Genomic DNA, 27,908 nt, shown 5'->3' with positions numbered 1-27,908 from the left:
TTTGTCTGGAGGCTGTGTATTTATGTGCAAGTATGTCCCTGTATGTGTACAAAATGATTTATACTGATCATTTCGTTCCAATAAGCCCCATTTCTCTCTGAATACACAGCGGACTGCTCTTGAAAGCATGGCCGAGAAAAACTGTCTTATTAGTGCAGTTCATTAAAATCATTAATAGTCATGAAATGAGAGTCGCCAGAGTCCAAAAGGCTTAATGCCCTATCCATATTAATTAGGCACCAGCAAATCTGAACTGAAAAAGAAAAGGATCGAGAGAACGGATGGGAGGAAGGGAAGGAGAGAAGCTGCACTGACAGCACATGGATTACACTGCGCTAACAACCTTCCTTGCCGGACGCACCCCATCTCCCCCAACTCTGATTAAAATTCAGATTAATTAAAATTGATTATATTAAGGGATTCATGTGCTTAATTAACTGCAGTCCATTCTGCTACAACTGACAGAGGCATTGTAGAACACCTGACCGTGAAAAGGTGAGGGCAAAAGGAGGAGGGCAGGTGAGGTATGGGATTTGTGTTAGTGTCTTCACCTTTGCTTTGAGTGTATTTTCTCTGCAAGTGACATTTGACTACGTATATGAAGAATCATGCTAGAAGATTCTTTACAAACTGCCTGAGCCAGGTCTCACAAATACATTTAAAACACATGGTTTTCAATTGGCCATGCAGCTAAACACAATTGTCTTTCTTCTGTGATCTTAATTCCGTTCTCTGCATACAGTTTTTCATTCATTCATTCATTCATTTTTTCATTCATTCATTCATTCATTCATTCATTCATTCATTCATTCATTCATTCATTCATTCAGTAAAAGCAGAGATCAAATTAGTAGTATGTCTGAATATGCAGTACTCATGCAACAGTATAAGGCTAAAAAAATCCTTGCTACTTCTTACACAACTGTTCTTTTTCATTCTAAAAACCAGAACAAACACAGCTAGTGACTGGCAATATTTTTAAGCTAATTTATGCAAAAAATAAAAAGCCCAAAGGCTTTTATAAGTAGAAATGGCAACAAAGGAAAGAGAATGTGGTGGTTAAAAACAGCAGCGTTATGAGCACAAACAAAACACAGAAGCCTCTGTTAATGATGGTTTACTTACAATTGCCAGAGATAATATGTCTTTGGTTGCAAGTTACTTTGGTCAACAATAGCAGACACCACAGTGGTTAAAGTGTTGGCATTCAGGTTTCTTGTTTACAATCGCATAGTTGCTATGGTTATCACAATTACTGAATTTCTGGAGCGATCAGTGTTCCAAACATACACAGAATTCACTCTTGCAATTAAATGACTCTCAAAACTTTTCAGTGTGTATTGTGGGCCTTTGTGACTTTAAGGCTGTAGAAAAAGTGGCCATTATTAAAGAAAGATAAGAATGCATTAACTTTGACAAATCAAAGCATTAATAGGTTGAGGAAATGCTCAAAAAATTGGGAATTTTAGAATAGTGGATTATTGTGATGTTTTTATCAGCAGTTTGGACTCATTCTGATGGCACCCATTCACTGCAGAGGATCCAGTGGTGAGCAAGTGATGTAATGTTCCGATGAAGAAACAAATTGATCTACAGTACATCCTGGATGCCCTGAAGGTGAGTAAATGGTCAGCAAATTATAATTTTTGGGTGAACTATCCCTTTAATAAGCTTTTCCGCATCTAGACCAGGGTTTCCCAAAATGGGGTTCACAAGGGGACTGAAGGGGGTTTGTGAGTTGATAAAAGCAAATTAATTAAATCATAAAACTGTAAACTTAAAATAAATTATAAAAAACACACATTCTAAATAAAACACACACACAAATTACATTTAAGAAACTCAAACACATTTAAATCGAACCACTGCAAGGCTGTTTACTGATGTTACAGTCATGGAAAGTCAGTTTTTAAACAGGAAAGGCACATGCTTCAAGAGAAAGACTTAAGAGAACCAAAAATACAAGTCAGTCATTGCATGAAACTAAACAAGAACAATTTGTAGTACTAAAGAAATAGTACGGCTAGTATGTTAGTGTGCCATTTCAAATTAGAGTTTCATCTTTGATAAGATCCTTCCTTGTATTCAGAATAATAGACCCCTAGTGGAGCTCACATGAACAACATCCGCTCGTTTCTCCACTACCCTCATCTCTTTTCCTCCCTCAGCAGAGTGAGAACTTATGGGTTCCGGCCAGCAAGATGACAGCGGTACAAACGCTGGCTAGATAAGGCTGTGACCCAAGGGCCAGCTGGAGGATGAGATGAATACATTACTCAGACAGCAACGAGGGACCTGGGTCAGTGCTGTTCGAGATCCAGGGCGCCCTTAACTAAATCTGCTGCATCTGTAACAAGGAGGGCCGAGGGAGAAGAGGGCACGGTGCATGTAGAGAAGGAGAGAGAGAGAGAGAGAGAAACAGAGAGGGAGGGGGGTTTGTCCTCCAGAGCCCCCTATGGCATCTCGCCGCACTCGAGCAAGGTCTGCAGAATTGGCCGACATCCCAAATGCAAGGCCTCTTTACCACAAGGCCCCACTCTATCAAGTCTGCGAGTTGAGATGATGTGTGTGAGTGTGTGTGCCAGCCAATGGCATCATTTATCCAGCAGGGCAGACAAAAACAAGCTGCTGCCAGTATTGATGGGCCCTCCTCAGGGCCCTCTGCGGATTGGGGTCGCCGGGTCAGCGGTCGCCAGCAATCTGGAAGTAAATGGAAACTGGGGGCTGTTAGATGTATGACCGGCCACCGCAGAACAAAGCCCAGGTGTGTGTATGTGTGTGTTCGTATAAAAGCAAGCAGCTCCCTTTCTTCTATATTGTACCGCTCTTCCTCTAACTCTGCCCTTTATAGATAACCGGATTAAGTTCTTGTTTATTGCCAGGATTTTGACCTCACTTACTTTCATAACTTCATTGCACTGCCTTCCCAGTGTAGCGCGATAGCAAGATGGCCAATTTAGAACAATAGGATTGCGCTGCGAGTTACAAGCTTGGAGAAGCACTCCTTTCACCTTTGCGCTCAGTGCATCTGAATGGCTGATCAAAGGGGGATAGCAGTACTGAAAAGGGGTTTTGAAATGAAGGGTCTAGAAATGAGAGACGATTTGAGGAAATGAGAAATTGAGGAAAATTTAGTGGTGCTTGCCAATGCAAAACTCACCACCAAGATGCTAGGGTGTTGTGGATGATTCTTAGGGCGGTGATAGATGGTTGCTCAGTTCTTCTGGAAGGATGCTAAAAGGCTTAGTCGCCCAAGCCAGCATATCCCATCCCAAAGTCCCCATGATATTCTGGTCACTAGATAACCAAACACAACAATCTCAGTCTTATTTTCATTGAGACAAAGAAAGTTCTGATCCAACCATATTTTTAAATCTCTCAGGCAATTTAGTAATGACAGAAATGAAGTTTTGTCATTTGCTTTGACAGGCAAATAAATTTGTACATCATCCGCATAACAGTGGAAGGAGATATTGTGCTTTCTAAAAATATACCCCAAGGGCAGCATATACAAAGAAAACAACATAGGGCCCAATATTGACCCTTGGGGGACGCCACAAAAAAGAGGGCAGCAGATGAAGAAAATTCACCAAGGTGAACAGAAAAACTTCTGTCTGTCAAATACGACTGAAACCATGTAAGTGCTATGCCCTTAATGCCGACACACTGTTCAAGTCTAGATGAAAGAATTGAGTGGTTGACCGTATCAAAGGCCGCAGTCAAATCCAAAAGGACTAAAACAGCAGAGTTACCAGAGTCCACAGTTAAAAGAAGATCATTAGAAACTCTTAAAAGAGCAGTTTCTGTACTGTGACAGGGCTTAAAACCAGACTGAAATTTTTAATAAATACTAAATTCATCAAGAAATGATTGAAGTTGATTAAAAACAACTCTCTCCAAAACTTTCGATAAAATGGGGAGTTTAGATATTGGTCTAAAAATAGACAAAATTGAAGGATCCATGTTATTCTTTTTTAGAAGCGGTTGCACGATGGCATGTTTAAAAACAGCTGGTACACATCCTGAGCTGAGAGATGTATTAACCAAAGATACAACAATTGGCCCAACAGTGTCAAAGACATCTTTAACTAAGCATGCAGGAATACTGTCAAGGGGGCAGTTTGCAGGACGTAGCTGTATAACTACGTCAGAAAGATAGGAGAATGTAACAGGCTCAAACTGTTGAAAGACAGCTGGGCAAAAAGAGAAATCAAGGGAGTCACTGATAACCATGATAGGTGGAAAACTAAGACCAGCAATTTTGTCCACAAAATATTTCAGAAAGTTTTCACATAATATTAAAGATGGCACAAACCAATATGAATCACGTGATATAGGTGCATAGTATATCATTGTCGTATAAACGTACCCTAAGTCTATTTTTCTTTTTTGGGCCATTTGATCATCTGCCAAGTGAAAATAAGTCACTTAATCGTTAAAGTAACAGCACACCTCTTATAGGGATAATTCACCTCAAAATAAAAAATTAAAGTCATTTACTCACTCTCCTGTCATTCCAAACCTGTATTGTGGAATGTAAAAAATCATTTGAGAAATGTCATAATTTTTTTTTTTTTACTTTATTAACATTATTTAACATGAACTATGAATGAATAATACGCTTAAAGCATTTAAGCATTAAATCTTAAAAGAAATATCTCAAAACTCACACAGATTCACAGAAGTTGCTCAGTTATCATGACATCCCTCTGTAAGTCACTCTAGTCTACATGAACTGAAGTGGATGCAAATTGGTATTTAATAGATGATCATGTGAGAACAGCAGCATGGTGAATCATTACACATGCAGAGGGCAAATTGAAATACACCACTATCCTTAGGACATGAAATTTCTAATTTTCCATCAGTAGAGTTATGTGCGAATGCGCAATATGTTTTGCCTCTTAATGTAGGCACTAAAACCACTCACACAAAGGCCGTTCCCCTTCAGGAACTCGAGCTGCGTCGGAAAACCCCCAGAGTGACCATGCTCTGAATCACACATGAAATCAGTCCAATAGATGGGCGTGACGTCATGGGCGGGTGACGTTGCGACCAGGAAGCTATAAAGCAGGTGCAGTGGAACCAGCGTCAGCTTTTTGTCATTCAGCAAGTGCTCTGTGTGTGTGTGTGTGTGTGTCAGTCGCTATCTGTTTGTGAGTCTTATTTAGTGTTGTGTGTCCACTTATAAACTCCATTATGCCAAGCTTCAGCAAAAAGAAGCATTTGGGCGAGAGCAGACAGCATTCAGGCTGTGTGTTCCTCCCTGCCGGCGCTATATTTCGGGTGGGGACACACACAGTTTGTGTTTTGTCTGCTTGGGAGCGAAACACGCAGAGTCAGCTCTCAAGGGAGCTGACTGCCCGCATGACGAGCGTTTGTTACAGCCTTGCTTCACTCTCGGAAGGCTCTCTTTGAGGAGGGAGACTTCACCGGCATTCCTCGCAGCGCTGGCCCCACTTTCGCCGAGGCGGAGCGGTGGCTGTGCTCGTGGGGTTCGCAGATGGATCCAGAGGAGGTAATGTAGACGGGCGAGTCCCTATCTTCTTCCTCACCCACCAGATCCAGCGCCTGCTCTTGGGGCTCGGAAGCTTGCGCTGCGGTTCTTTCCCCCTGTGAGAGGGCTCGACGCTCCGCCTGTCTTCCTCCGAGGAGGTTGATGTGGAGGGCGTCGATGAGCTTCCCAGTTGCACAAGCATCAGTTACACAAGCATATTATGCCTAATATTATAATGAGCAGCTTTACTGTGCAGCGGAGCTCACGCAGTCAGCTCTCGGGAAAAAGAGAAGGGGCTGATTGTGCTTTACTCGCTGTTGAGCGCTCCGCTTTTGCCGGGCATGCTCCGAGGAGTGTGTCCATGCCTGTGATCTTGCGGTTACGGTCCCGCTGCTGCTGAGGCACGGCGGTGATTGAGACGGGCTCTCCCTATCTCCACCCGCGTTCCCTAGATAGCACTCTCTCTCTCGAAGTTCGGAAGCCAGCGCTGCGGTTTCTTCCCTCTCTGAGTGAGAGCTCGCCAGTGCACCTATCTTTCTCAGAGGAGATTGATATGTTTTGTGTGACCGAATGGCTCATGCGTGTGCATACATCATACATCGGTTTTGAAATGAATCTTATCACACCAGACCGTGTTTACTTGTCTGGTTGTTGGCTGCATTTTATTTAATTATGAATTAAAATGAAGTATTTCTTCAGACTATGAGAAGTTAAATATACAGGAGCTCTTGGGAATAAATAAATAAATACATTTTCTTGAGTGAGAGCACGCATTTACCTCTCTTCCTCCGAGGAGGTTGAAGTGGTCAACAGGGGCTGCTGGGCGGGAGCAGCCCCAACCATCCGTGTTCCAGCTCCTCATATAGGGAGCGTCACTTCTCATACTCCTCAGAATTTTGAGTCAGAGTTGCGCTCCCGGGCCGAAGGCTTCTAGCGGAAGGCGGATCTGCGGACCGTCATTCCCACTGGATAGTCCTCAGCTAAAATGTTCTGATGCCTAAGGCCCAGGACTTCTGAGGGCCTGCCACCTAAGGTGCTTCAGGGTGCAGCGGTCTTTGGCTAGTGCTTCTCTCAGTCACCGCACGGAAACGTAGCGGTACTAAGAGGCTCGCTACCTCTTGGGAGGTTTCTAGGGCAGCTTGTTCGGCCGTTCCCTGCTGGTCCGCCGCTTCAGGGCACCGACCTAGCCTTTCTAAGTGCACCAGACTGGTTCCCTTGGTAGGTCACCTGGCAAGAACGAGACACTGCGTCCTCTAGAGGTCGCTATGGGGAACGCCATCAGCGTGACCGGTGTCTGAAGCATACATCTAAACACGACAATGAAATTGGCCGGCAACAGCCTATGACACCATAACCCGTCATCCTCTTCTTCTTCCCTGACCTTTTGTTTATGTTAAGCAGGACTAGGAGTGCATGTTCTCTCGGCAGAGGCTTTGCTCTGAATACCTGCAAATTCACACAGCTCGTGTTCTGTGTGTGTGTAGTGAAGAGCAAGAGCGTTCAGCTCTTGAGGGAGTTGGATGCACTCTGCTATTCATTGCTTGTTTCTTGTGAGGGATAAGCATGAATTGTCGGACTTTATACAAGCCAGCCTTTACAGGTAAGTTCTTTGGTGCACAGCTCAGGCCTTTGGCCATAGGGGGTTATGTCACTGACATCCATCAAAACGTCCTAGGGGCAGCTCCTCTGACTTGGTTGAGTTGGTACTTAGTGCTCACTTTAGTTTTGGCATGCACTCCCCTCAACATGGCAACGTGGGTATACCGTTCCCCATAGCGACCTCTAGAGGATGCAGTTCGAAGTTCTCTCGGAAGGGAATGTCTCAGGTTACGTATGTAACCATGGTTCCCTGAGAAGGGAACAAGACACTGTGTCCTCTAGTTTCCTTGCCATGCTTCGGACGCAAGCTTCAGACAAAGAAGCGGATGACGTGTTATCCCAGCGCCCTTTTATACTGTGATCGGTAGGGTAATGACGTCATAGGCTGTCGCCGGCCATTATAATTGTCGTGTTTAGATGTATGCTTCAGACACCGGTCACGCTGATGGCGTTCCCCATAGCGACCTCTAGAGGACGCAGTGTCTCGTTCTCCTTTCAGGGAACCATGGTTACATACATAGCCTGAGACGCTTTAGTAGGGTGACCATACGTGCCATTTTCCCAGGACACACACCGATCGGTCTGCACACGCAAACAAAGCCAAAACCTAGATATTTTAGGCAATATAGAAATCCTGGCCAGGACGCGTCCTGGGAAAATGGCACGTATGGTCACCTTAGTTTTAGGCGGTAATGTGATCATATGGGTTGCACATAAGTGGTGTGCAGGTGCGCAAGCGCGACCAAAATGTAAAAAAAAAAATTCTCTAGGTAGCCTAATTAAGTTCAGACCGCTCATTTGCATACTGATATGGTTGACAGCTGTTAATGCACAATCACCGTTTTAGATCGACTAACTGTAATACTGTATAAGATTTCCATTCGAACTAGGTTACGCGCTGCTGGTTACAGTGCAAAATGCAAAACTGTGACATTTCATTCACTTTTCACTCGACAGTGCATATACTTATTTACCGGCAACCCGCCAAAATAAAAGCTTGCTCATATTAGGTTTGACAATGTATTAACCGTCCATGCTAGGAAACACGCAGAATTATTCTTGGGTCACTACGAATACCGCATTTACAGTCACATCTGTTACTGCAAACTTTGATTTTGATACTGACATGTAGCATCATCAGTAGGTTATAACCTTGGCCAGCGCAATCTATCTTCATATGGGTTGCACATAAGTGGTGTGCAGGTGCGCAAGCGCGACCAAAATGTAAAAAAAAAAATTCTCTAGGTAGCCTAATTAAGTTCAGACCGCTCATTTGCATACTGATATGGTTGACAGCTGTTAATGCACAATCACCGTTTTAGATCGACTAACTGTAATACTGTATAAGATTTCCATTCGAACTAGGTTACGCGCTGCTGGTTACAGTGCAAAATGCAAAACTGTGACATTTCATTCACTTTTCACTCGACAGTGCATATACTTATTTACCGGCAACCCGCCAAAATAAAAGCTTGCTCATATTAGGTTTGACAATGTATTAACCGTCCATGCTAGGAAACACGCAGAATTATTCTTGGGTCACTACGAATACCGCATTTACAGACACATCTGTTACTGCAAACTTTGATTTTGATACTGACATGTAGCATCATCAGTAGGTTATAACCTTGGCCAGCGCAATCTATCACAACTATGGCTTGCTGGGTTCTTTCAACCCAACTTTGGCTTAAAAATTTAATTGAAAAATGTAACCCAACAGTTGGGTTGTCCATTTGACCCAAAGTTGGGTTGAAACAACACAGCATTTTTTAGAGTGATGTTTAAAAAAATAATAAATGTTTTATAGAAGTATGCAATAATAAATGAAACCATTTTATAACAATGTGATTTTTTATTAAAGTATTTGACAAAACATTCAGGCAAACAAGCGGACACAAGACAAATATTAAACACATGATTCATGAAGAAGCCTAAAGCCGCGATGTAATTAATATGCTTGAAACCGAAATGAATCATATCAATTAAATATCGTTCTGCGTGTGTTACACAGTCTACGTTATACAGAACTGCTACTGTTCATTCTGTAATGAAATGGTCAGTAAAAGACCCGACCTCAAGATCAACACAGCACTTAGACTGTGCAGCTCTTTCAGGAAATGTTCAGTATGAGTAAATCTGAAGCTCTCTGTGATATTTGTGATGAAAGAAAAATGAAAGCCCTGCAGTCTGCTGTGCCAGCACTCCAACTGTGGAACTCACCTGGAGCCTCATCAGAGAGTCCTGAATTAAAGAAACACAAACTAATGGACCCTGTGGAGAATATCAAGGAAACATGAGAAACTTCTGGAGCTGTTCTGTAGAGATGATCAGAGCAGACGTATGTGTGTGTGTTTTGCACTGATGGAGACCACAAAGATATTCAATATTTGATGAATAATTATTTTTGATAGATTATTAAAAATAAACGGATAAAAAAAATTTAACTGCAATTTTCAGAAAAGCACAGAGCGAAGAGAAAAAAAAAGCAGCCAGTGTTGAGCTCTTCAGCGATCTGATCCACTCCATTGAGAGATGTCAGGCTGAGCTGCTGGAGATGTTGGAGGAGAAGCAGAAAGCAGCAGAGAAACAGAACGAAGAGCTCATTCAAGAGCTGCAGCAGGAACTCTCAGAGCTCAAGATGAGAAACACTGAGCTGGATCATTTCTTACACACTGAGGATCACCTGCACCTCCTACAGGTCAGTGTCTCTCTGTCTCACGTCACAGGACAATACTTACACCGAGGGACTACTCCTCTCTCCTGCTGTAGATTGATCCATCCCTGTGCAGTCCTCCACACACCAGGAACTGGCCTGAGATCAGTATGAACACTGATGTGAGTGTGGAGACTCTGAGGAGAGCTCTGACTCAACTGCAGGAAACTCTAGACGAGAAACTAAGTCAAACCGGTAGGTCAATATAAAATACAGCAAACAGATTATATTTTGTAAATGTATTAAGAAAATTAACTATTTGAAAACTGAAAATGGAAATTACTTGGTTGTTGGAATAAGAAAATTAAAAAATCAAACAATAGTCTAATACTATGAATGATACAATACAGTATCAAAGTAACAAATTATAAATAGTTAATCAAACATCATTGCAATAGTTCAAACTCGATCCTGGAGGGCCGGTGTCCTGAAGAGTTTAGCTCCAACCCCAATTAAACACACCTGAACCAGCTAATCAAGCTCTTACTAGGCATACTAGAAACTTGAAGGCAGGTGTGTTGAGGCAAGTTGGAGTTAAACTCTGCAGGACACCGGCCCTCCAGGACCGAGTTTGGGCACCCCTGGTGTATAAGGTATAAGTATCATAACTTTTTTAGGTTTAGATATAATTTAGTGGGTTTGGCTGCATGAATCTTCCTCCTTATGAATTACTTTAGCACTCTACAGTTAATCCCATGTAGGGCAGCAGATCCTCATTAATGATCAAGATGATGAATTCACTAATTTCATTCATGAGCAACATGTATTAGTCAATATGTTCACTTAAAGGGGTCATATGACGTTGCTAAAAATAACATTATTTTGTGTATTATACAACTTAACCACTGATTTCTAGTTGTGTCCTCTTTTGCATAAGTAACCCGAGACGTTTCGCTTTCATAACGAAACACACAGCATCGCCACGACATGGCGGCGGCAGCAACAATACTACAGCGAGAATCAAAGTTACGCCTTCTTTCTTTGCGTGAACATTTGGGCGGCGTTATGCAAATCTTCCCACACAGTGACATAGACATGTGGGGGCGTGTTTAAACAAGGCGTTTTAGGAGGCTGTGGACGAGTCTTAACGTTTATAAAGAATATCTCTTTGGATTTGAGACTTTAGACTTTGCAACTTTACAGATCTTCTTTATGCACCAAGAGCTTGTAACACTCCAAAGAGAAAGGAAAATTTGAAATCGCATCATATGACCCCTTTAATTAAAAGATTTGTTCAGGAACACAGAATTGCTCACAAACACACTCCAGAGCACTCATGGATTTAGCAGTTTAGGCTAGAAACAAGATGAGCATAGCTCTTGCACACAAAAATGTAAAGAACTCGTAATTTTGTTTGTCTCTACAGTTACGAAGATGATGCAGCAGCATGCAGGTAATGTGTGATCTATACATAGCAAAAAAATAAAAACATTTATTCTACCAAACGCTTTATAAAAATAAAAATTTAAATCTTTGTATTGTGAAGATGTGACTCATATTCTCTGATCTCTCTCTCAGTGGATGTGTCTCTGGGTCTTGATACAGCTCATCCAAAACTGACCCTGTCTAATGATGGGAAACAAGTGAGACATGGAGACGTTCATCGTGACCTCCCAGATTACCCAGAGAGGTTTGATCACAGCTTTTGTGTCCTGGGAAAAGAGGGATACTCTTCAGTGAGATTTTATTTTGAGGCGCAAGTGAACAGAAAAACTGGCTGGATTCTAGGAGTGATCAGAGAATCTATTAACAGGAAGGGACAGATGAGTCCTCAGGGTGGATACTGTGTTGTGGCTCTGTGGAATGAGAATGAATATTGGACCTGTACTGATTCCTATGTCCTTTTGTCTCAGAGTGAAGCTGGGGGTGAAGGTGGGGGTGTTTGTGGATTATGAGGAGGGTCTGGTCTCCTTCTATGATGTGGAGTCCAGATCTCATATCTACTCTTTCACTGGTCAGTCTTTTACTGTGAAACTCTATCCTTTATTCAGCCCATTAATGACAGAGGTAAAAATTCAGATCATCTCACCTGTTAATTACAATGAATGATTTTACACCCAAGATATGAAACACATAATAAATACATAATACATAATATATGCATTTGTAAAAACAATGTTTTTAAAATAATGATCATATTTTAATATTGTGTTCCCTGATCTCCGCTACTATTTTACTGGATATAAGAATTATTCTACTCTTTCAGCATTTGGCAGACACTTTTATCCAAAACGATTTACATTGCATTAATTTCATGCATTTTAACGGCTTTTATTACATGATTTTGAGAAACTTGATGGCATCAAAGTGGGATACAGATTTCATGATGTGTAATGAAAAATGTGTTGTGACAGAGTATGGAAATAAAACAATTCATTAACTTCATTATATTCCAATATTTCATGATTTGGCTACAAGGATGGTGCCCAATAATTTATTCAATAGTTTATAATTGAACAAATTAAGCGATTTTATTGTGGATTAGTTACAGAATTTTTAATTTTCAGTTACTTTATCTTGAAGTTTATTTTTTGTCCACAAGATGGAGACAACATACTAAATATGGAAGCTTCAACAGCAACAAAAGCTGTGCTGCAAAAACATGGGACTCCAAATAGTTCATAATTATGAGTTATATTTAAAACAAAGAGCATATTCACAGGGAACTTTTTTTATAATGAGTATTTTATTTCTAATGCCTTGCTGATATGCTTTATATAATGGCATTAGAGCTTGAAGATATAGGAGGAACTGTGACACGACTGAAGGTCAGTGAAAGCTTCAGTAAAAGTGCAACTAATGAACAATACTTAATGTCTTTAAAAAAATTTTTTAAGAAAACAACAACAACCAGCTCCTTATTGAAGCATTCTAGTGAATATGTTAACAGCTGATATTCATTCACGGGTAAGTTATGGCAATTTTATATTCTTAATTCATATGGTTGTAGCAGTGTTTATGTCTAACTACAATGAGATGGGCAAAACCAACTTAAAGCACAAGTTAAATACTCAATTTTATCAAAAGTATGCTATTTGGTTGTAGGGATGTTGATGGTCTACCAGTTTATTAACCATTTGTTTGACTAATGCTGCTTAATTTACACATTTACGTTTTATTTCGATTATTTTTTTCAGAAACGCTACCCCAATTACTGTCATGTTAAAAAGAATAAACAATACACTTCTTTAAAAAGATATCAGGAGCAGGTGAAGTTTCATTTGACATTTAATGCTGTGAAATGAAATATGTGTTGTGATATTTTGCTGAAAAGGCTTAAAGAGAAGAAGAGCAATGTCAGAATCTTTACCAACATCACCAAAACTAATACAGACGAGGAGACAGAGTTTGGGAACACCTATATGTAAGTCAATATCCAAAAAATGAATAATGCAAATAGCAGCAATAATTGTTTTCAAGAGAAAGTGTTCCTTTTGCTTGCACAGTATTGACTGAATATTAATATGTGCACACATGATCTGCAAGTGATTTATACTCATCATTTGTATTATTTTCAGCTCTGTCATCCTCCACTGGTCCTCTGGCTGAGGAGCTTCAGTGTTCAGTGTGTCTGGAAGTATTCACTGATTCAGTCAGCACTCCATGTGGACACAACTTCTGTGAGAGCTGCCTGAACCAGTGCTGGAGCAACAGTCAGGAGTGCAAATGTCCAATCTGTAATGAAACGTTCAGTAAAAGACCCGACCTCAAGATCAACACAGCACTTAGACAGGTTTCGCAACTCTTTGAGGAAAGTTCAGTCTGAGAAAATCTAAAGTTCTCTGTGATATTTGCCATGACGTAAAGCTGAAAGCCCTGAAGTCCTGTCTGGTGTGTCAGACCTCTTACTGTGAAACTCACCTGGAGCCTCATCTGAGAGTCCTGAACTTAAAGAAACACAAACTGGCAGGAGGCAGGAGTTCAGCATCAAACATAACTTGTTTGATGTTTTAAATATTCTAACAAGATCTTTTGTTTGAAGATACATGCTGAGTGATAAAATGTCAGTGTCTGAGTGTTCATGTCTGTCTATAGAGTCAGCAGATGATCCAGGACAAAATCAAGAAGATTCAAGACGTTGAACACTCCACAGAACTCAGAAAAGTGAGTTGAAAATGAGTATTTGATGGATGTTTTTATTTGCATTTTAGACTACTTCATAATGATATTTGTTGTTTTGATGTGACGTCTTTGTTCCTGAAACATTTCTTAGTCATCAGATGTCAGCATCAAAATGTAGATGCAGTACAGTACTAACAATTGCATGGGCTGGGCGATATGACAATATTATATCAACAATGTCTCGTAAGTATCGCGATGTCGATGTCAACAAAATATCCCCGTAAACATAAGTCGGTTACATCTTAAGTAAGCGTAAACAGTTGAAAAGGAAAACATGGGTGCTGGATCCATGCATTGACAGCAGCCTAAACCCACTGCTGTCTTTGACATTAATGTTAATAAAAGAACAAAAAAAAAATCACTCACTGATCTTGACTGAATCACTTTTGTAACTTCAATCTATATTGTATTTGCCTGTCGTTCGGCACTGAATGCTGTAATGGCAATGTGTGTCTGTGTACAACTATTTTGGAGATGCAAATGAAATGGTAGCACTGCACCAGTTTTTAAATATTTATTTAAATAGTCTACATAATGAATAAAAATGATTATAAAGGATTATAGACTATATACAGTGGGTATAGAAAATAATCACCCACCTTTAAAAATAATCACATTTTGATGCTTTGCAGCCTGAAATGAAGACGGACACAGTTTTTGTTTTATCCAGTTGTATTTATTAGTGCAACTTATAACATCCAAGTGACAGATATAACACCAACATGTAAGAAAAAAAAACAACAGAATCACTGAGCTGGAAAAAGGATCACCCCCCACCTAAAAATGACTTGTAAACTCAATCAGGTGTAGCTAATCACCTTCTCAATGACAAAGCAATTTGACTTTCAACTGTGATCAGCTGTGGTCATTTTGATTAGCTCAGAAGAAAAGAGCTTTTCCTGGAGCATTTCAGTCCTTGGTAGTGCGACTGAAGCAAACAATCAACTATGGGTGGCAAGGCACTGTCAAAAAATCTCCGGGATAAAGTTGTAGACAGGCACAAGTCAGGAGATGGAGACAAAAACATTTCAAAGGCCTAGAAGATGCCTAGAAGCACAGTGGAGTCTATTATTAAGAAGTCGAATGTATTTGGTACAGCACAGACCCTCCCTGGATCAGGACGTCGCTCCAAACTGGATGAAAAGAGCCAGGAGGAAACTGGTCAGAGAGGCGACCAAGAGGCCGACAGCAACTCTGAAGCAGCTGCAGGAATTTATGACAAAGAGTGGTCATTGTGTGCATGTGACAACAATATCACAATTTCTCCACAAATGTGACTTGTATGGGGGGGTTGCAAGAAAAAAGCCACTCCTCGATAAAGGCCACATGCAGTTACGGCTGAGCTTTGCAAAAATACACCTTGAGGATTCTGAGGCAGATGAGACTAAAACTGAATTATTTGCCCTCAACACCAAACGATATGTCTGGTGGAAATCCAAAACCGCTCACCATCCAAATAACAGCATTCCTCCAGTAAAGCATGGAGGTGGTAATATCCTGTTATGGGGTGTTTCTCTGCAGCAGGGACTGGAGCACTTGTCAGGATAGAAGGAAAAATGGACGGGGCAAAATACCGTCAAATTCTTGAGGAAAATCTGCTTCCCTCTGCCAGAAAGTTGTCAATGAGAAGAAGGTTTACCTTCCAACATGATAATGAGCCAAAGCACACAGCAAAACTGAGCACACAGTGGTTGAACTTGAATGGATCTGCAAAGAAGAGTGGGCAAATATTGCAAAGTTAGTAGAGACATATCCCAACAGACTAAAGGCTGTAATTAAAGCAAAATGTGGTTCAACAAAATACTGACACAAGGGGGTGATCCTTTTTTTCCTTTTCTGTATCGACTGTATGGAATATTCCTTCATATTTATTTTATACAGCCCTTGCATAGTGCCATATTTAATGGATTTTAACCATATATATATATATATATATATATACACATGCTGAGATATAGCATTATAATGCTACATCTCAGCTGCCCGATGCCCGTCAGTATGCATGCATCCATTTTTGGCAGCCCCATTATATTGTGAGTTTTTACCAATAAAATAAAAATGATAAAAATTAAAATACAAACATGAAATTTTAATTACTTCTGTTTTTAAATGAATACAGCATATATTTTTATTTCGTTATAAAAAAAATAACCTTACTGTTTTTGCTTAAAACAAACCAATATGTTTTAAATTACTGATTTTAGACACATGACAAATATCACATACATTATAGCTTGACTACAAGTTTAAAAACAACGCTACAAATGTTATAATCAAGGAAATTAAACTTACTATCATGAAATGTGTCTACTCGGGAGATAATGGCAAAAAGAAAAGAGAGAGAGAGAGACATTGAAGAAACTGGGCTATTTTATTTAAGACACTATGTGGCATTAATGTGCATTTATCATTCTTAAAATCATCACCGGAATGTCCACCTTCACCATGAACTTAAAATTGGGTTTTATTTAATTTTCCACGACTCTTCCACTGTGAAGAATCTTTCTCAGAGTCTTGGAGTTTTGATGCCAGAAGAGATTTTATTTTCAGAGATAATAAAACCTGAGAGAACTCTGCAGAGCAATCTCCAGACTCTTTTTCTGTACTCTCTTATATACTGTTCGTTCTCTAGGCGTGTTTAATGGTTTCATTCATATTTGATATGGGATCATCACGATGCAGTCATGAGGCCTTAATTTTATGTTCTGTGAAAATAAGGGCCCCATTGTGTGCCATCATGTGCTTATCATGTACTTCACCATATGTCTGCACATTCCATTCTCATACAGTTTTCTATACATGCAGGCAAATACACATGATTATAATAGTAGAATAACTTAATACATAAATGGCCACATTCACACCGATTATACCTGACGATTTACATTTTGATTAATTAAAATCTTCTACATTCCCCTCTTTGAGACTAAGTCTCACCATCATTTGTCATTACCCAGAGTGCAGCTTCATAATTCAGTCTTATCAGTTATCACTACCTAGTGACTAATTTAAGTCACACAGTTGTATCACCAATGACTAGATTATGCGACAGCACTCTGGCGGAGCAGCAGGACCAAACCTCTCCCTCCACACGTAACTAGGAGGGAGTTAAAGATCCCCATCTCTCTAATCCCTCATTTAAGATAAAACAATGTTATACGCATGAGCGTGCAATTGGTTCAGCGCTTGCCTGTGGTTGTCATAGTGATGTAGTATACAACAGAAATAAAAATTCAAGACATAAAACATGTAACATCACAAAAAATAGCATAGTTGATCTTCAGCCCAGACACTTTGTGCATTGTAGAGGGCCATTTTGGTTACCCTCAAAAATCAATTTCCCATCATATTCATTTGCTTAGTTGTGGCTTTGATAACTAGTGACCTTGAAATAGGTAGTACACAGTAAAATAGTTCTCTTCCTATCAATACTGCAATTCCTAAAAACATTCCCAGTTTTGCTAACTATGCTCCTAACTTCCTAACTGCTTCCAGCATCTTCCATTCTTAGGGTTTTTAATTTGATTATTACTTCACTAAATGCTCCTTCTGGAGCAGTATTATTTGGTATATAAGTACAGCACTGTTCCCCAAACATAATACATACTTTTCCTTTTTTCAGTTAACAAATAATATAAAGCTATTCTATTTTGCTCTGACATTCTGCTTGTTGCGTCCAATCACTCTCCTAGAACTGATAAGGCCTCATCAGTATAATTAATACATCTTTGCTGATTGAACTTTATGTAATTTAATGAATCCCTTCTGTAATTTTATTTATTTATTTATTATTATTATTGTAATTTAGAAATAATATTGATTCAAACCCTAATTTAACTGCATCTCTTGTATTAAATTTGTTAGGTATGCCTTTAGGTTGACCAACTGAATTTATATAATCTGCAGGGTCTTTTTCATCTGCTCTTTTGGTTTTAGTTTTTTCTTCATTTGTTGTTTCCTCTTCTAGAGAGACATGACTCATTTTATGTGTCAGCATAACCCAAGTAATCCTGACCAATTTTCTGGTAATGTTGGCAAGAGGCCATACTTTTCCACACATCCACCGTATGTCTGCCAATGCAATATTGATTTTATCAAATATAGAAGGTGGGCCTTCCTTTTTCACTAACTAACTTTACATTGTGGTACTTTCAATATTTTGCTGCATTTCCTTTAATTTGCCAATGTCAGTATTTCCCGTCTTTTTATAACATTCAATTCTTGATCTACCATACATTTGATTTTTCCTTGTTTTTTATTTTTTATTTAATTATTATTATTTATTTTATTACCATACTATTGACCAATTACGGGTTCAGATACACATTAATTCAGTTGCTTCTCTGTAGTTTGTTGTAGATTGGAGAAACTGGCACCAGTATGGGCATAATGCCATTTTTTGGGTACAGTTTCTAAAGGTATTTATTTCTCTACCTCTTCTATTAAGCATTTACCTCCCAGTTTTATTACATCTAATCCCATTTCACTAGATAGTCCTGGACATTTATTTAATCATTGCAACAGTAACTTTCTGGCTGAAATTAATTTGTCATCTTGGTTTGTTTAGGCCTATTTAAAATGAGACACATCTGTTTATTATTTTTTACAATTATTTTTCAATTATTTTAATCTCAAAACTGTTTTAGATAGTTCTGCTTTCGAGAGAGAGAGAGAGAGAGAGAGAGAGAGAGATGCATAGAAATACACTCTATGCCCTGACATTGTGGTTAAACATGCATATTTAATTAGCAGTGTTAAGTGTCAGTAATATAGAGGCAGCAGTAAAGAAGATCAGCAGCGACACATAGCCTATATCACTCAGAAAAACACAGCTCTTGTAGTACATGAATGTTAAGATCTCTTCATCATCTGTTATTATTTGTCTTTCATTAGATCGGGTTTTGTTTAGGAGAATGCAGCATGTATGCAGGTACAATGTGTCATCTGTTCTCTCACACAATAAAACATTCACAAACAATAATAGTTTCAAATCATATGCTTACCTATACTGAACACTAATAAATATTTAACACATGAAGATCTTTGTATTGTGAAGATGTGATTCAAATGCTCTCTCTCAGTGGATGTGACTCTGAATCCTGATACAGCTCATCCATATCTCATCCTGTCTGATGATGGGAAACAAGTGAGACATGGAGACATTAAACAGAAGCTCCCAAACAACCCGGAGAGGTTTGATCACTATCCTGGTGTCCTGGGAAAAGAGGGATTCTCCTCAGGGAGATTTTATTTTGAGGTGCAGGTGAAGGAGAAGATTGAGTGGGATTTAGGGGTTGCCAGAGAATCTATTAACAGGAAGGGACTGATCAAAACACCACCTCATTATGGATTCTGGACTGTCAGACTAAGGAATGGGAATGAATATTGGGCTTGTGTTGATCCCCTTGTCTATCTCTCTCTCTGAGAGTGAAGCCACAGAAGGTGGGGGTGTTTTTGGATTATGAGGAGGGTCTGGTCTCCCTCTATGATGTGGAGTCCAGATGTCATATTTACTCTTTCACTGGTCAGTCTTTTACAGAGAAACTCTATCCTTTATTTAATTCTGAACTGAATAATGGTGGTAAAAACTCAGCCCCACTAATGAGCTCACCTGATATTTACAATGAATGAATTTACAAATTTTCATCATTAAAAAAAGAACATGGATTTAGGAGTGAAATGTCATATTTTTTCTTCCGCATTTCAGTTTGGCAATGAAAACAGCATTTTTTTTTTATCGTTGATTCACAATAATTTGTCTTTAGTGTATTGTTCCTTACGGGGTTCAGGTTCCGTTGCGAGCTGAAGAGGAAACAAAAGTGTTGTGTATATATCCACATCTAGGTGAGTGGAAGGTGTATCAGCTGAAAAGCAACTAATAGAGCTATGCCTATGGGGCTTGCCCGAACTAATAATTGCTCTTGATTTAATTTTGATCACTGAAATTTTGTTGTAAAAGATAATTAATCCCAAAAATAAATAACTAAGTCTCACCATCATTTGTCATTACCCAGAGTGCAGCTTCATAATTCAGTCTTATCAGTTATCACTACCTAGTGACTAATTTAAGTCACACAGTTGTATCACCAATGACTAGATTATGCGACAGCACTCTGGCGGAGCAGCAGGACCAAACCTCTCCCTCCACACGTAACTAGGAGGGAGTTAAAGATCCCCATCTCTCTAATCCCTCATTTAAGATAAAACAATGTTATACGCATGAGCGTGCAATTGGTTCAGCGCTTGCCTGTGGTTGTCATAGTGATGTAGTATACAACAGAAATAAAAATTCAAGACATAAAACATGTAACATCACAAAAAATAGCATAGTTGATCTTCAGCCCAGACACTTTGTGCATTGTAGAGGGCCATTTTGGTTACCCTCAAAAATCAATTTCCCATCATATTCATTTGCTTAGTTGTGGCTTTGATAACTAGTGACCTTGAAATAGGTAGTACACAGTAAAATAGTTCTCTTCCTATCAATACTGCAATTCCTAAAAACATTCCCAGTTTTGCTAACTATGCTCCTAACTTCCTAACTGCTTCCAGCATCTTCCATTCTTAGGGTTTTTAATTTGATTATTACTTCACTAAATGCTCCTTCTGGAGCAGTATTATTTGGTATATAAGTACAGCACTGTTCCCCAAACATAATACATACTTTTCCTTTTTTCAGTTAACAAATAATATAAAGCTATTCTATTTTGCTCTGACATTCTGCTTGTTGCGTCCAATCACTCTCCTAGAACTGATAAGGCCTCATCAGTATAATTAATACATCTTTGCTGATTGAACTTTATGTAATTTAATGAATCCCTTCTGTAATTTTATTTATTTATTTATTATTATTATTGTAATTTAGAAATAATATTGATTCAAACCCTAATTTAACTGCATCTCTTGTATTAAATTTGTTAGGTATGCCTTTAGGTTGACCAACTGAATTTATATAATCTGCAGGGTCTTTTTCATCTGCTCTTTTGGTTTTAGTTTTTTCTTCATTTGTTGTTTCCTCTTCTAGAGAGACATGACTCATTTTATGTGTCAGCATAACCCAAGTAATCCTGACCAATTTTCTGGTAATGTTGGCAAGAGGCCATACTTTTCCACACATCCACCGTATGTCTGCCAATGCAATATTGATTTTATCAAATATAGAAGGTGGGCCTTCCTTTTTCACTAACTAACTTTACATTGTGGTACTTTCAATATTTTGCTGCATTTCCTTTAATTTGCCAATGTCAGTATTTCCCGTCTTTTTATAACATTCAATTCTTGATCTACCATACATTTGATTTTTCCTTGTTTTTTATTTTTTATTTAATTATTATTATTTATTTTATTACCATACTATTGACCAATTACGGGTTCAGATACACATTAATTCAGTTGCTTCTCTGTAGTTTGTTGTAGATTGGAGAAACTGGCACCAGTATGGGCATAATGCCATTTTTTGGGTACAGTTTCTAAAGGTATTTATTTCTCTACCTCTTCTATTAAGCATTTACCTCCCAGTTTTATTACATCTAATCCCATTTCACTAGATAGTCCTGGACATTTATTTAATCATTGCAACAGTAACTTTCTGGCTGAAATTAATTTGTCATCTTGGTTTGTTTAGGCCTATTTAAAATGAGACACATCTGTTTATTATTTTTTACAATTATTTTTCAATTATTTTAATCTCAAAACTGTTTTAGATAGTTCTGCTTTCGAGAGAGAGAGAGAGAGAGAGAGAGAGAAATGCATAGAAATACACTCTATGCCCTGACATTGTGGTTAAACATGCATATTTATTACCATACTATTGACCAATTACGGGTTCAGATACACATTAATTCAGTTGCTTCTCTGTAGTTTGTTGTAGATTGGAGAAACTGGCACCAGTATGGGCATAATGCCATTTTTTGGGTACAGTTTCTAAAGGTATTTATTTCTCTACCTCTTCTATTAAGCATTTACCTCCCAGTTTTATTACATCTAATCCCATTTCACTAGATAGTCCTGGACATTTATTTAATCATTGCAACAGTAACTTTCTGGCTGAAATTAATTTGTCATCTTGGTTTGTTTAGGCCTATTTAAAATGAGACACATCTGTTTATTATTTTTACAATTATTTTTCAATTATTTTAATCTACAAACTGTTTTAGATAGTTCTGCTTTCGAGAGAGAGAGAGAGAGAGAGAGAGAGAGAGATGCATAGAAATACACTCTATGCCCTGACATTGTGGTTAAACATGCATATTTAATTAGCAGTGTTAAGTGTCAGTAATATAGAGGCAGCAGTAAAGAAGATCAGCAGCGACACATAGCCTATATCACTCAGAAAAACACAGCTCTTGTAGTACATGAATGTTAAGATCTCTTCATCATCTGTTATTATTTGTCTTTCATTAGATCGGGTTTTGTTTAGGAGAATGCAGCATGTATGCAGGTACAATGTGTCATCTGTTCTCTCACACAATAAAACATTCACAAACAATAATAGTTTCAAATCATATGCTTACCTATACTGAACACTAATAAATATTTAACACATGAAGATCTTTGTATTGTGAAGATGTGATTCAAATGCTCTCTCTCAGTGGATGTGACTCTGAATCCTGATACAGCTCATCCATATCTCATCCTGTCTGATGATGGGAAACAAGTGAGACATGGAGACATTAAACAGAAGCTCCCAAACAACCCGGAGAGGTTTGATCACTATCCTGGTGTCCTGGGAAAAGAGGGATTCTCCTCAGGGAGATTTTATTTTGAGGTGCAGGTGAAGGAGAAGATTGAGTGGGATTTAGGGGTTGCCAGAGAATCTATTAACAGGAAGGGACTGATCAAAACACCACCTCATTATGGATTCTGGACTGTCAGACTAAGGAATGGGAATGAATATTGGGCTTGTGTTGATCCCCTTGTCTATCTCTCTCTCTGAGAGTGAAGCCACAGAAGGTGGGGGTGTTTTTGGATTATGAGGAGGGTCTGGTCTCCCTCTATGATGTGGAGTCCAGATGCCATATTTACTCTTTCACTGGTCAGTCTTTTACAGAGAAACTCTATCCTTTATTTAATTCTGAACTGAATAATGGTGGTAAAAACTCAGCCCCACTAATGAGCTCACCTGATATTTACAATGAATGAATTTACAAATTTTCATCATTAAAAAAAGAACATGGATTTAGGAGTGAAATGTCATATTTTTTCTTCCGCATTTCAGTTTGGCAATGAAAACAGCATTTTTTTTTTATCGTTGATTCACAATAATTTGTCTTTAGTGTATTGTTCCTTACGGGGTTCAGGTTCCGTTGCGAGCTGAAGAGGAAACAAAAGTGTTGTGTATATATCCACATCTAGGTGAGTGGAGGGTGTATCAGCTGAAAAGCAACTAATAGAGCTATGCCTATGGGGCTTGCCCGAACTAATAATTGCTCTTGATTTAATTTTGATCACTGAAATTTTGTTGTAAAAGATAATTAATCCCAAAAATAAATATGAGGTCTGAAAAATGAGAAATGTTTGTTTTGTTTTTTTTTCTGTTGAAGTGAAACTACATTTTACTTTGTAAATGCTGCTTATTTTTGCCCCAGCTGGAAGATAACTACAGCATTTGGCTGCAAAATCAGTCAAGAGTAGCAATTTATTTTGATGAACAATTCATATATAAAAGCAAATAAATATATCATTTGCAAACATTTAATTGTATTATAGTAGATATTTTACCAGAGACAGATTAGATTTGTATGGGTCTTAAAACATAACATGGTCTTGCTGCTGCTTTCTTATCACTATTTTTAAGTGTTTTTGTTTGTAATAATGACCATTATCTTTTCATTTGTTTTGCAAATCAGCCATTATTACAAAGTGCAAATGTTGCAGAACAGTTTTTATATATATTTTTTAACCAAATGTGAAATATTTTTAACATGTTTAGTTTTGATGATCTGTTTGATAATATGATTAAATTCTGCCAAAACACTCTTTGGAAATCATAAAAGAATAAAATGAGGTGTAAATGCTTTGTGTTAAGTAAATTTATGTGTTTAAGATTTGTATTGAATCACAAAATGTAACAGCTTAACTTACAATTTAACAGTTAGCTATAGTAACATATACTTCACTAGTTCATCTACACTAAGCTTCAGCTTCATACAAGGCTAAATCAATTAATAAAAAGCTAAATGTATCATTCAATAGCAGTCCTGCAATATCTATGTAGGCTATAACAAGCACTTCACTGCTACATAATCTTTTGTCCTTAATACAGCACCTATAGTGCAGGTTAAGAGTACCATCTTCTTGACTCATTTCAGTCTTTGTCACTGTGTCCTGGCTATTGACAAACAGAGATGTGGCTGTCCTGCTCCAGGGTCCTTTCTACACACACACACACACACACACACACACACACACACACACCACAAAGCAACATATCCTATGACAGGAGAGAAAGACTGTCTCTGTGGGCAACACAGAAGGTCCAGCCATGCTGACACTGAGTGAGAGAGACAGACAAATCTCTAACAGACTGTTCCTGACAGATGAATTATTGTTATACAGCTGCAGTACAACAGGGAAGTGAGTGTGTGTGTGTGTGTGTGTGTGATAGTAGGACATGATACATAAACATTTAATGCATCACAATAAGTATTATTTCATAAAGTGATTAAAAGCTGAAATATAAATATAAAATTAATTACTAAAGGTGTTTGTATGAAGTATAGTGTAGTATCCAGAATTAGCACAATTTAATCATAGAATATACTGTATGCTTCCTCTGTCTTCTGTATTTTGACAGGTCTAATGCTTGCCAATGACGTTTACATCATTAGCTGTTCCCATATTATAAAAAAACATGAATATTTAGTTTTTAGTCTTCCATTGCAAGACATACAGTAATTCATATTTGGTCAATTATGTTTTTTTATTATAAACATAATGCTAGTAGATTATAAATTAAATCATAAATAGCTAATTAAAGTTTCAAAGTTAAATAAACACAAATTATTTATTTGAGAAACACATTCTCTTTAATAGAAGATTCATATTTTATTGAGGCAAAAAGCCAAGCACAAAGCTTTTTACTGTAATATGAGAGTAGAATAGGAATTATGGGATAACAAAACAAGACTAGTTGAAGTTTACTAATGTAGTCCTAAATCTAAAGGTCTAATCACTTAAATCAGTAAAAATGGTTATTGATTATTTAATGATTATTGTCATTACAAGTCATCTTACAGTGTTACTAAAGTGACATTTGGACTTCTAGAAGTATGTGTTGGTATTTATAATAAGTTAAAGTTTCACATGAAAATATTTTACTACAGTATAAATTTAAACAGTAATCATTAGATAATGTGCCTTCAAAAATACCCAGAGACAGATTTGGTGAACAAGAGATGTTTGACTGAACATAAGTAAGGCAGCAAAGCTTGTCTTGTCTTAATTTTCAATTAAAGATGAGGCAGAAGTGTAAGAGTAATCTCTTTAATCAGAGGCTGTGTGTATGTGGATGAACATGAGGTCAAAGCCTCAACATGAATGGTGTCCAGGTGGACATTCAGTCATCTCTGACTGGAGAAAATGACACTGAGCATGTAACATGTGCTTCATTAATTTGAATTGAATTCCATGGCAACTCACTGCTGGATGGATTGGGAAATGCCGTTTATGTTTTTGCACTTTTGTATTTGTTAATCGCTGTAAAACTCTTTATGCTATTCTTAAGCACACACCAAAAGCTCACGTGACAGTGACACCTCCACCTGCCCATTACCACTGATTCGAACTCTTTACAGCCAAATGAAACCACACAATAATGGGCTGCACAGTAGGGCGACCATACATCCTCTTTTTCCTGAACATGTAGGTTTTCTAAATTGTCTAAAATGTCCAGATTTGGGATTTTTTCCCCCTATTGTTTTTTAAACTTGCCAAAGGTAATGACTGAAAATTAGTTTGACCAAGAGCATGAAGACATTGTATATAATCAACCAATTGTGGTGTACGAGAAGGTGGGTCTACAGAGAACAGTTCAAAGCAATGCAAATATGTGCATGAGGACTGATAGTAAAACAAAGCCAATTGTTTTAGCCAATTCAGAAATGAAAAAAGAGGATGTATTGTCATCCTATGCATCAGGAACAAATTCTGATAAATATAAAAGATACTTTTCTGTAGTCTTCCCTCCCAGTGCCATGTTGTGTGCTTTTTATACAAAATGTTTTTATCTATCTATCTATCTATCTATCTATCTATCTATCTATCTATCTATCTATCTATCTATCTATCTATCTATCTATCTATCTATCTATCTATCTATCTATCTATCAGATCGGCTGGTGGATAGACGTGCTACACCAGGGGGGCCCAAACTCGGTCCTGGAGGGCCGGTGTCCTGCAGAGTTTAGCGCCAACCCTAATCAAACACACCTGAACCAGCTAATCAAGCTCTTACTAGGCATACTAGAAACTTATAGGCAGGTGTGTTGAGGCAAGCTGGAGCTAAACTCTCCAGGACCGAGTTTGGGCACCCCTGTGCTACACCATATGACCAGCTACACAACAACAATGGTGTGGATTTATAAACACTGGTGTGTCAGTTAGTGTTGACATATTACAGACATCCTGACATACCCTGTGCACCAGTGTATTTGGCACAGCTATATGCAACCCATGCCAGCTGGGTTGAGTCAGAGGAACATGAAAATAAAATGAATTTAATATAAGGGATCCACTAATCCAGCATGATCTCATTAGTCTTCATAGTTATTTGTATGTATTTTTGTGCAATATAGACATTTTGACAGCAAAACGGAAAATAATTTATGAACAGCTTTAGGAAGATGTAAAACATAATTTGGAATCCTTCATATTTATTTATATTATAAATATGTTTTAAAGCATTTATTAAAATAGTTATTTTATTTATATTTCATATATATATATATATATTACATTTATATTTAATATTTTATAAATATATTTTTTATTAGATAATCAGTAGATAAATGTACAGTGACAATCTTTTTTTATATAGATACAGATAGCATGCCGATATTTTTAACCATGTAAACATTTGTCTCTAAAGTAGCTTGTATTACATTTTGTTTCAGTGTCTATGCATATAAAATGTATGTAATACCTATTATTACTATATCCCTCAAAACATCATGTGGGTCAAGGTCATGGATTCAGCTCCCAAGAAATATATAAATATTGTGAGTTGCTTTGAGCAAAAGCATCTGCCAAATGCATAAATGTGACCCGTGCTGGCAAAAAATGAGTCGGAATGCACACAGGCTAATTTTGAGCTACAAGCAAAAAAAAAACAAAATGTTGATTTTAGTCGAATTTGAGGTTTTCACAAAAATGAGTTCATTAAGCCCTCGTCTAGTGCTCCCAGTGCTCCAAATAGTAATTAAACATCTAAAATTGTCTTAATTTGTACATTTTCTGAGAGGAGTACCTTTTCTCCACTCACTTCTCACACTGACTGTCATCCGAAGAGCGCGAGCCCGATAAATATACACAGAATTACATTATTCTGTAATAATGTACAGAATAACAGATAGCATTTCTATCTGTTATGTCTTAAAGGGTTAGTTCACCTTAAAATGAAAATTCTGTCATTAAATTACTCATGTCATTTCAAACCCATAAGGCCTTCATTCATCTTCGGAACACAAATTAAGATATTTTTAATGGAATCTGAGAGCTGTCTGACCCTGCATAGACAGCAACGCAACTTAAATGTTCCCAAGTCCAGAAACATAGCAAGGAGATCTGTAAAATAATCCATGTGACATCAGTGGTTCATCTGCAATTATACGAAGCTACGAAAATACTTTTTGTGCACAAAAGAAAAAAAAATTACTTTATTGAACAATTCGTCTCCTCCGCATTACCCTGGTGCCATTTTGAAGAATATCCGCTGGACGTAAACAACGTATGTTGTTGTGTGTCAGCTGCGTCACGCCG

The 27,908-nt window shown here is 38.1% G+C and overlaps 3 pseudogenes; all 3 read left to right on the top strand.

Annotated features, from left to right (window-relative positions):
- Positions 1 to 1,572: 1,572 nt before the first annotated feature.
- On the top strand, positions 1,573 to 11,858 carry LOC107594760 (E3 ubiquitin-protein ligase TRIM39-like; annotated as a pseudogene).
- Positions 11,859 to 13,103: 1,245 nt separating this feature from the next.
- LOC107594759 (E3 ubiquitin-protein ligase TRIM39-like) lies at positions 13,104 to 19,562 on the top strand (annotated as a pseudogene).
- Positions 19,563 to 22,361: 2,799 nt separating this feature from the next.
- Positions 22,362 to 23,072, top strand: LOC107594758 (E3 ubiquitin-protein ligase TRIM39-like; annotated as a pseudogene).
- Positions 23,073 to 27,908: the final 4,836 nt, after the last annotated feature.

Source organism: Sinocyclocheilus grahami, unplaced genomic scaffold, assembly GCF_001515645.1.
Source record: "Sinocyclocheilus grahami isolate Dianchi unplaced genomic scaffold, SAMN03320097.WGS_v1.1 scaffold190.1, whole genome shotgun sequence".
Lineage (NCBI taxonomy): Eukaryota > Metazoa > Chordata > Actinopteri > Cypriniformes > Cyprinidae > Sinocyclocheilus > Sinocyclocheilus grahami.
The sequence above is the reverse complement of the archived record's forward strand: the minus strand, read 5'-3'. Positions and strand labels throughout refer to the sequence as shown.